At 51.0% G+C, this 16,062-nt stretch overlaps 1 protein-coding gene and 1 long non-coding RNA gene across 9 annotated transcripts in view; one reads left to right on the plus strand and one right to left on the minus strand.

The window, feature by feature from the left end:
• Positions 1-16,062, plus strand: part of PEBP4 (phosphatidylethanolamine binding protein 4) — a 222,349-nt gene that overhangs the window by 172,411 nt on the left and 33,876 nt on the right. The window lies entirely within an intron of this gene.
• Positions 5,559-16,062, minus strand: part of LOC130679636 (uncharacterized) — a 41,792-nt gene continuing 31,288 nt past the window's right edge. The window contains exons 1-4 of one of the 3 annotated variants that reach the window (XR_008992687.1): positions 14,225-14,399; positions 13,831-13,950; positions 6,395-6,493; positions 5,559-6,269 (exon numbers count right to left, since the gene is read on the minus strand). This is a non-coding gene — a long non-coding RNA (uncharacterized LOC130679636). Of the gene's footprint in view, positions 6,270-6,394; positions 6,494-12,412; positions 12,722-13,830; positions 13,951-14,224; positions 14,400-16,062 lie in introns of those variants that run through there. The other 2 variants (XR_008992695.1, XR_008992689.1) reach the window with 2 other exon arrangements.

Below are 16,062 nucleotides of genomic sequence, written 5' to 3' on the forward strand. Positions count from 1 at the left end.
CTCTCCAGGTATCCATGGCTCCCGCAGAAGGGGCCTCCGGCAGGGGCGGCAACGCAGCCAGCGCTCTGCCCACCGCCCTCAGCCACCCGGCAGATTCCTCCACCGAAGGGAGGGAAGCCTTCTTCCTCATCGCACAGAGGCGCCCACCACATGCTTGCCAAGCTGTGGGCTTCAACCGGAGGGACACCTGTTCCCTGCAGGCTGGGGCTGCCCTAGATCTGACGTATCTGAGAAGGCTGAACTGGTTGAGGTGGCAGAGGCTGGAGGAGGGGTTGTCAGAGAGACGGAGGGGAGAGGAGGGTCGCCGAGGTGACAGCGGCAGGAATGGGAGACGTGGAAGGAGAGACATGGGGAGATGGGGTGTGGAAGCACAGGCCCTGAACCAAAATAGTAATGCTAGCTAGGGCTGGAGCGATTATGGGTCATTTTAATGTTCTTCTTTCCGATTATTGGTATTTTCTAAATTTTCCACACTGAACATATTTCTCTTTTATACTAAAAAACAACGAAACTTATTTTTAAAAACGGAAAGGACATATGCTAGAGATATTTTGAAGGAAGAACTGACAGAATTTGATAAGTGACTAGATAAGGCTGATAAAGGAGAAAGAAGAATCCAAAATAACTCCAAGGCTTGAGACTGGGTGATAGGGGAAAGGAGAGGAGAGGAGGCTGGGGGCAGGGGTGGGGGGGTAAGGGGGGCTACGCAGCAGGGGAAACCATGCCTTCTGCTCAGACTTTGGAGGGGGTTTCACAGAGCAGGAGAAAGAACTGGGGGGCTGGAGCCGGGAGGAACCGAGACACCAGGCTCACCAGGCCGAGGGGTGGCTCGGGTCCAGAACAGAACTCAGGGTACCCTCACAAAAATTATCTGCGCAGACCGGCAGGGCCTCCAACAGAGAGGCCACAGGACAAACCCCGCAGCGGTGAGGTCGCCCATCCTGCAGACCAGCCTGCCTGCTGGCCTCGGAAGTGGACATCTTGGTTGTGCAAGGAGCAGGGGCCTGAGGGAGGCCAGGATGGGTTAAGGTTGACAGCTGGGCAGCAGTGGAGGCTACAGAAGACAGAACATGCTGGCTGGGATGTGCCTAGGGTCCCGGTCCCGGCATGGCTGGTGATGGCAGGTAGGGGTGGAAAGCGAGGGAACTCATCCCTGGGGGATCAGGAGCCGCAGCGCACATTGCGAAGGGTCTGCTGGAATCAGTTCCCAGCCATCGCCTCGCCCCAGTTATCCACCAATGCATGCTCGGTGCCCAGAAACCCGTTTGGCCTGCTTCTGAGGTGACTGGTCTGCAGAGACTTCGGACCTGCTGGAGCCGTGGAGACCAGTTGTCCCAGGCCACACAAGGACAGGGATGGGAAAGGCTATTCCTTTGACCTCCAGAGCCACCTGCCTTGTATCTGCTGGTGACACTGCCAAGGGTGGGCTTCCTGAAGCTCTGAGTGAAAAGCTGCACCCTGACTAGAGCCACCAGCCAACAGCAAACCAGCCACCTAGCCTTTTGGGTCCCCCCATCCCCTCCCCATGCATCGCCGCCACCTCCCCGTGCACCACTCTCCAGCACCTGGGACTCACTGAACCACTATTGCCTTAAAAGACTCCGCACTGACTGAGCCTGAGGCCCCACCCGAGGCTGAGGCTGCGTCACTGTTTCCTTGGCAACGGAAGGGGTGGGTGAGGAGCAATACACAAAGCAAACAAAATGAACTCCACATGGGTGGCTGGGAGAGTCACCTCAGCATCCTGTGGCCAAGGATACGGGGTGGGAGGTGCCATCTTGGTGCCTAGCACCCTCCACCACAGCTGCTCTGGGAGGCTTGCGCCCAACCCCAGGCAAGGACCACTTCGCAACACACTGCGCGGTAACACGAGGGCGCTTACTCTGCTAGGAGCTGTCTCGCGGGAGAAATGAGATTATCTAATGAGGGTCTAGCCTCTGCACGCACTGGGCACCAATGAGGCTGAAATTTCAACCCCAAAAAGTTGTCAGGCAGGAGGAGGTGGCTCTGAGATGTGCAGAGCCACCGAGAACCTCGTGGGCAGTCATTGCCTGCCGGAATCGGCCTGTGCCACCCCAGGACTCCCAGAGCTCCCCCATTAAGCATCCTCACCCAAGGCACTGGGACATTTGGGGAACTTCCAGTGGAAAGGGAAACCCTGACAGGTGTGTGCCCGAGATTCGAAGGTGCATCTCCAAAATATTTTATGAAGTTATAAGTACATATATATCAAGTACACAGATCTTAAGTGTAAAACTTCATGATTTTTTACCCATTGTCTTTGTTCAGGCCACTATACAGAATACCATAGACTGGATGGCTTATAATATTTATGTCTCATAGCCCTGGAGGCTGGAAGCCTGAGATCAGGGCGCAGCGAGCGTAGCTGGGTCCTGGTGAGAGTTTTCTTCCGGGTTGTGAGAGCTGACTTCTTGAAGTGTGCTCGCGGGGAGGAGAGCAAGGAGTGGGGGCAGCAAGCTCCCCTGTGGCTCCCCTAAGGGCACTAGACCCTTTCATGAGGGCCCCTTCCTCATGAGCCCCTCTAATCCTAATTACTTCCCAAACCACCCCCCCACCTAATACACTGGGGATTAGGGTTTCAACACATGCATTTTGAAGGGAACACAAACATTCAACTCATAACATCATGTAACCACCACCAAGATCAGGACATAGAATATTTCCAACGCCCAAAAGGTTCCCACATGCCTTATTGATATGTCAATATCCCCACCCCTGAGGTAACATGATTCTGACTATGATAGTGGCAGCTCTTTTGTGTCTGGCTGCTTGCACGATACTGTTGTGAGAGTCAGCCATGCAGTTGCAGAAGGCAGTGAGCCATACTTTTCTTTCACTATGCAGTGTATCTAGTGTTTCTAAGCTTCTCAAAAGCTTTCATATTTGTGTTCTTCCCCAAGCCAGTGTCTTGGAACTGCTATTTCCACCAGGCCGGGCATCACCACGGACATCCATACCCAGGGCATGCTTGGTCCCAGAATGCACCCTTTTCTATCCCATTTGAGAAAAGATGTAGGAATGTGAGCTGGATATGATGATATTATGCAGATAACCTTGAATTCCCTTTAATTTACCAAAAAAAAAAAAATGGGGGGGATTATTCGAAAACTGCAACACTTTATTATTAGTAACATATTTGTTTGTGATACATCTCACAACTGCTGGTCCCCCACCAGCGTGTCACAGCTTTTAGACTGAGAACTGCTAGTCTAAGTGGTGTGATTTCAGAAGCAAAGGAAGGCCACTTCCTGCCCCCAAAATGTCTCTTCCCTCTACCTGACTGCTTCTCCTGAAGTTTCACCCCCGTCTACTCAATTGTGCTTTATGAAGCAGTCCCAGTGTCTCTTTTAAAATGCAAGCGCTCCCAAGGGTAGAGAATCCATCAATCCCACAATACCTTGTGTGACTTACGGGGTAACTGGAAGCCTGCATGAGCGGAGGGCTGGCATGCCTTGTACTGTGTGGGACATGCTTCGTCCCTCCATCCCACAATGAGGTCATGAGGTTATTATTATTCTCATTTTGCAAATGAGGAAACTGAGGCATGGGGAGATTAAGTCACTAGCCTAAGGCCACACACTATGAGGTTACAGGAGCAATAATTCAGACCCAGTTCTCTCTTCCAAAGCCCATGTGGAAACCCAGCTGGGTTTGGGTGGGTGGGGAGTGCTGGGCATTTGTGTGCAAGGAGAGAGAAGGAGATAGAAAGGAGGGCAAGATGCTGTGCCGAGGGGGAAAGTGAACCAATGTGTTAGAGGAAAAAAAACCAATGTGTTAGAGGAAAAAAGAGAGCACCTTCACATAGGGTTCCCCTAGGCACTGTCACCCCCTGAGCCAGTGACATGTCCACCATCGGGACCAACACCTCCTCCGTTCTTGGTGACCACCAGGCATGGGGATGTGTCACAGCCAGATTACACCGCTGCAGATATGAGCACAGATGTTCCTGTCTGTACAGGGCCACTTTCTTCATGCACCGTTGGGGTACAGAAGAATGCCCATGTAAAAACTTTATGGAGTGTTAACTCCATGCAAAGCACCCTATATGTGTTACTTCAATCTCCACAGCCACCCTGTGGAATGGGTATAGTGAGGCCCCTTTGGTAAGTGAGAAAGCCGGAAGTCATAGATTTAAATAAATCGCCATGAGGCTGCAAGCTTTCTGAGGGCAGAGACGGCATCTGTACAGGGAGTCACCTTTGCCAGCATCTACCACTATGCTGGCAGGTATGCTATTACCTATCGGTCACTCAGAGGTGTATGGCCAGGTCTGTCTGACCCTGAAGGCACACCCTCATCACTGGATGGCCTCATCATGGCTACAGGACTAGGCAGAGACCCAGGGTGAGGGTCAAGGAAGGCCTGACTCTGGGGAAGGAGGCATGGGCTTTAGGAGGAAGAGGGAGTATTTAGTTGGTCCATCAAGTTAGGCCAAGCAGATGGCTACCTATATCTGTTGGTGTGAGGCAAGAGCTCATTTTCAAAAATACACCTGCACCACCCATAATTCCACCAATATGAATACTCCCTTTGGCCTTAATGAGGGTCCCAGTTGCGCAATTCACCAAACCCTCTCTGAACTAGGCCCTGGGTTAGATAACAAAATAGATAAAATGCAGTGGTGTTTGCAGAGTCTAGAAAAGGAGATGTGCAAGGGCTGTGATTGCCACAGCTTGTGGGGAGAGCCCAGCCCGGATGTGGGGCTAGTATCCATGGGCGTTCAGACCAGTGCCTGGCACAGTGTTGATTTAGAGGTCCACATGCACACATGCTCACCAGCTGGGGAGCTTGCACGTGACCCTGAAGGAGATGGGGAATCCTATGGAAGGAGTCTTAGCATGAGAATGACGAAATCAAGTTTATTTTCCACTGTGCTACCTTTAGCAGCATCAGTGATGGGAGCAATAGACAGAGTGGGCAGTGGGACAGTCAATAACTTAATGTGTTCTGGAGGGCCCACATGTCAGCAGCTCACAGCCAGCACATGGAGCAGAAAATAACCTGGACTTGAGGGGAGCCCGCAGGAGAATGGGGTCAGCAGTGGAGGGGAAGGTGCGTCCCAGGAAGTGGACAGATCTGGAGGCAGCCTTCTCAATTTACCCAAGGTGGCAGGGTTGGTGGTGTGGACATGCATGTACATGCACACATAGATGTGTACATGTGCACACATGTGTGTCAGATTCAAGAATGGGGAGCCTTCAAAAAAAAGAAAATCCATGCCTGGGTCCCATTCCAATCAATGGAATCCAGTCTCAAGTAGTGAGCACTATAGGGTGTCTGGGTAATGGACCCAGGCGTGTCCTAGACTGAAGCTCAGATTTGCTGCCATCTTCTCTTCATCCCTGGTATATGTCTTTGAATGATTTCACATAAGGAAAATGGGTCACAAAAAGTTAAGTGAGGAAAAGAAACTGATAAGCATAAGCATTTCCCCTGGAAAGAGAAGCTCTGAGGACAAATTGTTAGTTCTTCTGGGGTGTGAACACTGTGTGACCAGGGAGCAGGGGTTTTCCACGTGTCTCTCCTTTCCTGGCACAATGTACCTGGCATGAAGGAGCCACCTAGTGAAATCTGAGCAATGAATGAATGAAATGGTTGAAAGCAGTCACATAGGAGAAAATTTAATCTTGTTCCGTGGGTCTTCAGGTGAAACAACCATGCAGTTAGTCTAGGGAGATAGAAGAACTTCCCCTAGTTAGCTTAGCAGGGTAGGCACTGCTTGACACATATTACCTCATCTCAGTCTCACACAACCCTGTAAGGTTTGCACTCGTATTGTGCCCATTTTACAGATGAGGAGGAAACAGAAGCAAAGAAGGGTTAAGTCGTCAAGGGTCATTCATCAGGGATGGGCAGGGCAGGATCTGAACCCAGGCACCCAGCCCCAGCATACACTGCTCCAGCCATGAGAGCGGCACATTTACTATCTGACCACTGATCACCAACCCATCCATCCCCAGAGGAGCCTGAGCCCAGGGTAAACAAGTCTTGGTTGGGGACACTGGGGACAGGATTCAAGCAGCAACCGGAGGAAGGGCTGGACTAGGTGACTTTCCACACTTCTTTCAGCTCTCACAGGAGATAACTGTGCCTCTAGTTGGGCTTCTATAACAACTGCCATAGACTGAGTGACTTCAGAAACAGACACTTGTTTCTCAGAGTTCTGGAGGCTTGTTGGGAAGTCCAAGATCAAGTCCGGCAAATCCAGCATCTGGGGACAGCCACCTTCTCCTTATATCCCCGTGTGGCTAAGAAAGAAGAGAGGAAACAAGCTTTCTCATCTCACTTCGTATAAGGCACTAATGCCATCATGAGGGTCCCAAAGACCCCACCTCCAAATACCAGCACACTGGAGGTTAGGGTCTCAACATACCAATTTAGAGGGGATGCAAACATTCAGCCCACGGCATGCTGTCATTTTATTCCTTTGCCCTTGATCATGCTTGGGAGGGAAGAGTTGCTTGGAGTTACTCTGTTTGAAGGGAAAAGAATGTTGACCTGGGAGTCAGGACCCCAGGGCCCAGCCTGAACAGCTGGCAAACCTGTGCCCCCTTGACCCAGGTTCCTCAGCTGGATAGGAAATCTCTAATCCCTTCAGCTCCAAGATGCCACTGTCCTCTGATTCGGTGTGGGGGAGGAAGAGAAAGATCATAGTAAGGAGATGGGGTCCCACTTTGCTACTTACACAGAAGTAATTCTGCAGCTTTGGGACCCTGCAGTCTCTTTTATATTTAGAGGCATACCTGGAGGACTGACCAAGAAGGAGCCATTTGGGTCAATATCAGGCCATCTATCCATGTAGAACCTGGCCTTTTCCCCGTTTCCAGCCTGAGAATCCTACAATCTAGGGCATCTCCAAACTGATCTTGCTTTTTCTCAACCATGGGCAACGGCTGGTGTCAAAAATACCCAGAAAAACTGATAGAGCAGAATTCTGGCTATTATCGGTAGACAGGCATTTTGAAGGGCCACCCTGCATTTTTGCCGGAATGTTCTCTGCCACATGATTTTCCACCCTGCGTTGCTTTTATAGATATATATTTATATACATATAAATATCTCTTTCCCTGAGGGACAATGAAGCTCAGCCAAGTAGAAATTCAGTGTGATCCAGTAGAATTTGTTACAAAGGAATTTCACTGGGGTGGGGAGCAGAGATTGTATATTTAGGACATTACCTGGTTAATAAAAGATTGTACAGCTCCCAAGAACACATCAGGTTTCCTTTTCTTTTTTTCCTTTAAATTAACAAAAGGTGTGTTGTTTCCCCCATTTTTGCCAATTAAATTACTATTTTTTTTTGAAACAATAAGCAGACTAACAGTAGGGGTTAAATAATTTGTTAAAGTGTTGGGGGGTAGAGAGGAGTTGGGGCTTAGAAAGGGGGTTGGGGACTAAAATCTGCCAGTAGAGCAATAAATGCAGTTATGCCTCAGGCATAATATATCAAAGAAAATATAATGCATCCAGCTTAAAACTAATGATTGCCATATAATTAGATGAGAAGCATTGTGCTATAAATGTGTATTCTTTAGCGTGCTGTGATTTTACTGTAAAAAAGAGAGAGAGAGAGAGCGCGTGCGAGAAAGGAGACAGAAAAACAGAGCCCAGCAACATACTATAAAAAGAACCTTCTGTTGACTTCTCTGCTGTTTAGTATTCCTTGGCTGTTCTCCCTTGGGAGTGTGTAATTAGTACTTTATGAAGAGTACATTTAAAGCAGTTTAATATTCACCTCATTCAATCTGAAACAATGTGATCCATGCTTAGACAAATCAGTGCTCCTTGCTGACATAATCTGTCAGAACATTACCTCTGAAAAGACCTTTCAAGAGGTTTGGATGTTAATTAGTTGTCTATCATGTATAAACAGAGCAGTGAGCAGAAGGGGCTCCGACAGGCCAGAGGGCTACGTTGGGAAATGCATTTTGCATGAACGCAGCTTGCAGGGGGGTCTTCTCACTCTCCCTGCCTCCCCCCACACCCCCGCCTCCTCCCTGTGTCAGCAGCCACGGGCTTTGGACCTCTTCCGGCGAGAAAAGAGCTTTCCGGTTGGCTTCAAGGAGCGCAGCTGGTCTCCAGAGGGGACTGTGAGCATGTAGAGGGGTTTCCCCCGTGCACCACCCCATGCCCCCTGTCCCTGTGGCCCCGTGGCTCCCAGGACAGGGCCACCTACAGGATGTAACAGGAAGCATGACCTCACAGGCCCACCTGGGCTTGCTGGGAGCCCCCAGGCTTTGGATCTGCCCTGTGGTCGGAGAGAGCGAGGAGGAGACGCAGACGCTGGGTGAGCTGAACGTGTCCTGCTCACCTGAAAGTGATCCTCTGGGAAGCCCGCCTGCTGTAAACGGAGGTGCGAGGCACCAGAGAGGACACACACACACACACACACACAAACACACGGCATTTCACGCGCACACAACGTGCTTTAACCCTCAGACTCACAGAAGGCTGGCAAGCCTCCAGATCTACGGCGCAGGGAGCCCAGGCCCTGCCTCCAGGGTGAACGCTGCTGAAGTTTATCCTGCAAGGACCAACGGAGGCTCTGCCCAGGCAGCTGGGTAGGGATTCGAACTGGCCATTGTTTATTCTGGATTCAGAATGCCTGCCTATGAAGTGTAGTGAAGATGCTTGCTAAGTAGCAGGTCAGGACTGTTCTGTTGTTCCTGCCAGGTTTGTGATTCCAAAATGGCGTGGCAGCTGGGGCAGGAACCCCCTCCTCCGCCCCAGGGTCAAGTGCTCCCCACCCCCTCAGCTGCCTCCCTACCCGTCTCAGTTCCCTCTCCCCAGGCATCCCACCTCCTCAGTGACCTCAACCCCCATAGCCTCTTCATTCACGTTCATTCCATAAGCATCCACAACGCACCTACTATGTGCATAGCACTGTGCTACATTCTAGGGAAACAAAGATGACTAAGTTGTGGTCTCCACTCTTGAGGCATTTACAGACCCATAAATTCATCATTATCGTTTGGAGTAATTGTAAGTAGTGTAAGGGAGGTGATGTAATTTAATGTTTATGAGTTTGGGCACTGGAGTCAAACTACCTGAACTCAGATCCCAGCCTGACCACTTAACAGCTAGGTGACCTTGAACAGTTTGTTTATCTACTCCCCGCCTCAGCCTCCTTATCTGTAAAATGGGGTAAGAATCGCTACAACAGTAGGAGCATGATCAAAATGCCTGAAGGCAGAAGAGGGAGGGAGGTACTGTGCCTGGTAGTCTCAGAAGGCTTCCTAGAGGAGGTAACATTCGAGCTGTGTTTTAAAGGATTAAGTTTACCAGGTTGAGAAGAGATGGAAGGGCTTTTTCTAACTAGAGGAACAGAGCACTGCAGGTGGGCGGGGCGTTTGGGCTATGAGGACATGGCCCTTATGCTCTGTGTCTCACTACTGAGTTACAGCCTTCAGAAGCTGCCATGGACAGCTAAGTGCACAGAAGGAGGGCTCCAGGGTCCATGGCTGGGTGACAATAGGGCTCTTCTTACAGCTGCAGAATCAGTCACTTCTCCCTGTATTTCTCAAAAAGATGAGTCAAGATCTCAAACACCCCTGGCCTAGTACCCATCCAAATCTGATCAAACAGGCAGAGCTGGGCTCCCTGCAAGGTGGTGGGGCCTGAGAAGAAACCGGGCTGGGTGGCTCTGGTCAGTTCTCCCCTGCCCCCACCCCCCGACTCCTGCTCACCCCCAAGGCCTTGGTCCCCTGTACAATATTCTAGGCACTGGGAGAGAGTGCTGTTCACCCTTCCCCCAGGGACAGGGCAGGCCAGCCCACCTCCTGAGTTCCTTCCCTCCTGTGAACACTAGTAACGCCATCAATGCCCACCTGTCGGGCATCTGCAGCCCAGCAGGCACCCTATACACAGTGCTCCCACAACTGTCTCTGGAGCAGGCGTTATTACACTCAGAGGCAGGCCCTTAAACCAAATCTGAGGGAGGTCAACCGAGTGGTCCAAAGGCATATAGCTAAACTGGAGTTCTAGGCCTTTTCTGTCCATTTCCAAAGTCCCCCTTCCCACTTCGCACTAGACCAGGGGCAGCAAAGTCAGCCCACAGGCACAATTGGCCTGGTCTTGCAGTGCTTGTGAGCTAAGAATGGTTCTGACATTTTTTAAGAGATATAAGAAAAGAAACCAAGAACATACAACCCAAACCGTGTGTAGGCCACCAGCCCTCCAATATTTGCTGCCTGGGCCTTTGCAGGAAGTCTGCCAACCCCACACTAGGTCCTGTAGGGCTGCCTGAGGAACATTCGAGTCAGTACCAGACATTGGGTACAAGAGATACCAAGTGAAAGAGCCACAGTAGCTCAGTTAGACATTTGACCAGGACAATTCCGGCCCATCACTTCCAAACCATTATTTAGAAGGTGTTTAGAAGAACTGAAATTGGGCTAATGGGAACACCAGCAGTTTCTCTCTGTGCAGGCTTCATAGGTTACAATAAAGTCTTTCACAGACAATGTCTGTTTCATGTAGTTAGCATCCCCATTTTTTGAGTGAAAAATGGAAAAGCTGAGAGGTGAAATGACTAATTTAGGGGCCTCTGGTGAATATTCTCCCCAAGTCCCATGACCTCAAGACCAGTGTTCTTTCCATTACACCACGGCTGCTTCCCAGCATCCAGGGTATCCAGGAAGGGAAGGTGGGGTGCAGAGACCATGCAGGGCTGCAAGCAACTGGCTGTGAGGGAAGCAACTGTGGGGACCATCGGTCCAGCCACCTCCTTCTTTTCAGACAAACTGAATTTATACCCATCTCAGATTTCCTTTTTCAACACAAGCCCAAATGTCTTGGAGATGTTTCAGCTACAGAGTCCCTCGTCCAGAAGAGCACCCCAGTTTGCTGCATCTCAGGGGTTCTTCAAGCCTGAAACCGCCATGCTAAATAGCTGCCCTAGCAGGCAAGGAGGACTGGTGTCCAGTCCCAGTTATCCTGCCAGCTGGCTGTGTGACCTAGAGCAGGCAGGCATCCCTCTCTGTGCCTCCCTTTCCTCTTTGGGAGATGGAGTCAATAATCCCCACCCCCTCCTCAGCCCACATGGGGCTCTGTGAGAGTGAATGAGATCATGTGTGTGCACTGCTCGGCGGAAGGAAGTGGCAGGAGTACAAGTAGTATGACTTTCTGGGTCCAGTTGGGCAGTTGCCATGAAGTTGCTGAGATGTGTAAGCCATTCAAGAGCCTCAGGAACCAGTCCCAGGAATGCCTTGGGAAGGCAGTGTGTCAGAACCAGCTTGAACTTCTGAGTCACTGAGGTATAAGTTCAAAGCTCAGCTTTGGCAAACTACCCAATTACTTTGGGCCTCAGTTTCTGCACCTAAAAAATGGGACTAATCCCAACCACAGAGGAAGTAATCCCCGGCACTCATCATTATGAATTCTGCGGACCTTGTCTGGACACCTCTTTGTGTTTCTCCATGAACTCTCTCCAAATAAATGCAAATGCCCTCCACCCCTGCCTTCCTCAGGACAGCCTTCTGCACCAGGATTGGGCTGAAGTTGCCAAGCACCTCTTTCTAAAAAAGAAGAGTGAGAAATGAGTCAGTGAACACAGCCCCTTCCCAACATCATCCAGGCAGCCTGTGACCCACAGGTCCCTGGAGCCCATTGTCTTAGGAGGCCGCTGAGTTCTGAACCCAACAGTCCTGACTGCAGCAAGCCGAAACCTCCAGCCTGGCCAGGTGGCCAGAGCTCGCTTCACCCTAACCAGCAGCAAAAGAAAGGACCCCAGTGAACCCCCAGGCAAATGGCTCCTGGGGACAGACCTAAATACCCGGTCTTCCCAGGCACTTTTTGTAGGGCAGGGAGGGGCGTGAAGGTGGGGCACCGGATGAACTTGGGAAGTGGGCCTAAGTGGGGAGGAGTGTGAGGGGGCAGTGGTGGAGGCTGGTGGGGCAGGAGCTCCAGCCAGCAGAGGGTGTGAGAGCCAGCCACAGACTAGCTGAGGCCTCCTGGGACCAGCAGCAAAGCTGCCGAGCCAATCTGGCCACAATGGTCTCAATTAGTCACCAGTTTTGACAAGGCGTTAAATCGGTTACATAACAGGCTCCCTCGGTCTCCACTGGCTCTCTTGAGCTGGGCTTTCTCGGGATGGAGGGTCCTCTCCCAGGCAGGGAGGGTCCCCTGGGGCAGCCGAGGGGCTGAGGTTCTGCACAAGCCCTCCCCAGGCCTGCTCCGGCCCTGCAGGGCCAGAAGGAGGCGCCAGCTGTCCACCTCCTGTCTGAGGCTTTGCCACCCGGGCTCCAGGACAATCCCACGCTAGTCTGCAGCCCTAGGACTCAAGGCATTAACAGGGAAAATGCCTCAGACAAGGAGTTCAATACGTTTCTGAGCTCCTGGCAGCTTCACTGAGCACTCCCAGGCCTCCTCCGAATGAATTCATGAACAGACATCATTATAATAAGTGTTTAGTGAGCCCCTTTGTGGTGGCCGTGTCCACGGCGTTGTAAGGCTACAAAGATGAATGGGACTCACGTGGGCAGTAGCAGAAGCAGCCTGGAATATAACGCCCCTCCCCCGGAGAGGAGAGCCCTTCACGTGGCACCGCTCAGCAGCTGACCCCCTTTCCTGCTGAGCATCGGATTGAATCCCTGGGTTCAATCAAGGGCGGGAGAAACCAGCCTTAACCTGAGAGATGCCCAGGACAGCGTAGGCTTCTTGTGGTCAGATCTTCTTGCTGCTTTGCTCAGCTACTGCACGGCTGAACGAAGAACAATAATTGTTTACCAATATTAATAATGGGTGGTGATGATGCTGGTAATGACAGTGATGCCAGCAATGTTAGAGAAGGGTATATGGGGCCCGCTGTGGCTCCAAGCCCTTGGGACTTCAACCCTTCGTTCCTATTGGCACTGTGTTACACACTAGAGAATAAAAAAAACAGGAGAACCTTGAAAAACGATTAGGATTCCTTCACACAGACCTGCTGACACCCAAGCAGGACTCGACTAACTCCAGTGGTCAGTGTGTGGGGCAGAGGTTTTTGTGCCCTTCCTCCCTTTTCCAAGCTGAAGTTAAGAGACAGTCCCCAGCCCGGGCGTCCAGGGGATAGTGATAACATCAAGGGCCACGGTCCCTACTCAACATCCTATCAGACTAGTAAAAAGTAAGAGATGGAAGGGATCCCAGATGTCATCTAGTCCAGCCTTACCACTGTACAGATGAGAATCCTGAGGCCCAGAGCAAAGACATGACTCTCCTTCTTCAGCCACACAGCAGGGCTGGGACTCAAACTCTCACCTCCTTTCCTCACACTGGAAACCAGGCAGGCAGAGGCGATGGAGGGGAGGGCTATGGGGACCCTCTGCACTTTCCATTCCTGCAGAAGTCCCCACGATCCCTATTTCCTGCCCTCCTGGCTTGCTACATGGCAGGTAAGAGCTTTGCACAGAGGGAGGGCCAACTGCCCTGAGGAGGACATGCAAATCACCACGATGCCCAGCCGGTGCCTGCGTCCAGTTTCCAGAACAATGAGCCTTCCCTTTCTGCTCAGCTCCCTGTGAGAGAGCTAAGGGGTAGGCTGCCCTCAGGCCTGCAGGCAAATTCTTGTGGAGGAGTCTGATCCAAATTCTATCTCCCAAAGATCTCCCAGGTGTCTACTTGGGATAAGCTTTCCCAGCAACATTTAAAGCCAATTAGAGAAAATGACGGGATTAAATAGGAAACCCTGTGTCAGTTTAGGCCACAAAATTGCTCACTCATTCAACAAACTTCTACAGAGAGACTGCTCTTTGAGGATTCGGTGGTGAAGGATACAGGGTCTCTGATCTCAGTACTAGTAGGTAAGACAGGAAAGAAGTAGTTAGTTACCTGAGGGGATGCATGGCTGCAGTGCAGGATGCTTGGGCTCTCCGAGGAGGAAGACCGTGTGGACGGGGAGGCGAGAGGTCAGGGCGGCTTCTCAATGTTGGAGACATGGGACCCTGAGCACTTGGGAGGCACAGCAAAGCCAGAGGCCCATCCTGAGCTGAGGCTATCTGACATATTTGCTTTCATTTTTCACCCTACCTTTTGTCCCCTGCCCCCCTGAACTCAGAGATGTTCTTGTTTTCATGTGAATATACCCCCTTGGTAACCCCTAGCTCCGGCCTCTGTCTTCAGACTTTCCTTTCCCACCATTTTCCCCTTCTGGACCCAAACCCACACCCGGTGGGTGAATGGGGAGACTCGCAAAGGTTGTGGGGAGGGGCCCCACCAGACTCACCCAGACAGATGTGCTCTGTTCCCCGCACAGCTGTCCAGGCAGCCCATCCGCACTCACTTCCTGCCTCCCGTCTCTGGCCCCTCACACCTCCCACGCAGGGGTGGGGAAGTCTGGTTCCAAAGCCGATGTCAAGGGAGGCCACAGGCCAGCACTGCAAAGCCAACAGCCCAGGACCCTGGCGCCTACCCTCTGCCCTCCCCCACAAGGAATGGCGGTCTGGGAAGGATGTCAGCAAGGTGGCCACTCCGGAGGGCTCTGCCCTGGAGTCCAAACTCAGGCTCCCAGCTGCTGCAGGAGCTGCCCAGCTCTCCAGTTCTCCCACAACCGTTTGTCCACATGAAATACACGCACAATATTGCTGATATGATTTCATGATGTTGTCAAACCTTTAAGAAGTCAGCTTTTCTCTCTTCAGTCTCTAAGGGAAAGAAAGACATATTTGCAGAAAGTTTGATGCAAAAAAATGTCCCAGCTGAAAGTTCATCGATACCCTTGAAACACTGATTCTTTTTCAAAGTCCATGTGGTGACCCCAGTTTCTATGCAGGGAGGTGAGAAGAAATAGGAAATTGCCTGAGGAAGTGACTTCTCTGAAACCAGCATGTTTATGGGATAAAACACAGCTCCCTCCTAGCTCCTGAGCAGAGCATGTCCTTCATCTGGAACTATAGGATGCAGGCAGCTCTGTTGCTTCATGGGCTGAATACTCCTTAAAGGCAGAACTGTAGCCCTGTATCCCCCAACCCCGGCTCTGTGCATAATAGGCACTCGATAAAATTGTGCTGAACCTGGCCACACACCTGCATCAAACAGGCAAGTGGGGAATCTGATCGACCTTCTTGGTTTGCTCTCAGAAAACTCAAACTGGGCAATCAGGAAAAGGAAAGACACAGCAGCAGGATGGAGGATTGGCGTGGAGAGCATTGGAGGAATTGGAAGCTTGAATGTGGGATGCACAGGTGTCCCTAGTCAGCCCAGAGCCTTTTCCATAATACTGTATCCTAATGATGCATTGAGAGGCAGAAAGGCAACGAGTTGTTCCCTTTTCCTGGAAACAAATGTCATGGGAGTGTACGCACACCCCAGAATTTCCTTAACAGTGGGACATCCTGGGTGGGAACTGGGCTTCTCCAGGCAGAAATGAGCCCCCAGCACAAGGGCTGGTGCCAAGAAAAAGAACAAAGAGCTAACCCAAACTTTTCAGTTGCAAGAGGGGATTGCCTTCCTTGACTGCCATTTTTAAATGAGGGGAAATTCCAACTCACCCCATTCTTTCCACCACGTCCCTAGACGCATATACAGTTCCGTGTATGACTTAAGTTGAGGGGCAGTGCTGGCCTTCCTGGCAGGCTGGAAATTCATTCACCACAGTGTTGATTCAGGTTTTTAAGTTGCTCCCTTAATATGAGCTGCCTTGGAGTGACCAGACAGCCATCGACTTAGGTTACTTTGTTTCAAAGTGTTTTTGCTAAGAATATAAGAAAGAAAATGTCTTTCACAAAGACATTCATGTCACCATTTTTCCACTTTAGAAACCTGGCCACCATAACTGTGATGGAGTCCCAGAGATTCAGGTCTCAGCCTGAAAACTCTGATCTCCGGATAAGCGTGAGCCTATTGTAACAGCAAGAGATGATGGATGAGGAGCGGGACGGTGAGGAGAGGGCTGGGTGACAGCTGGGCAGGAAGGCAGGCTGATGTGCCAACAGCAAGCAAAGAGCCGCGTCCTTCCCCAGGCCTTGCGGCAGGCTGCTTGGCAGAAGGAGGTGCCCCTTTGTTTTAAGAATGGTAATTTATGCTCCTGTGATTTCAAACAACATTAACCCAAAGTTTTCTTCA

Source organism: Manis pentadactyla, chromosome 1 (genome assembly GCF_030020395.1).
Source record: "Manis pentadactyla isolate mManPen7 chromosome 1, mManPen7.hap1, whole genome shotgun sequence".
Classification (NCBI taxonomy): domain Eukaryota; kingdom Metazoa; phylum Chordata; class Mammalia; order Pholidota; family Manidae; genus Manis; species Manis pentadactyla.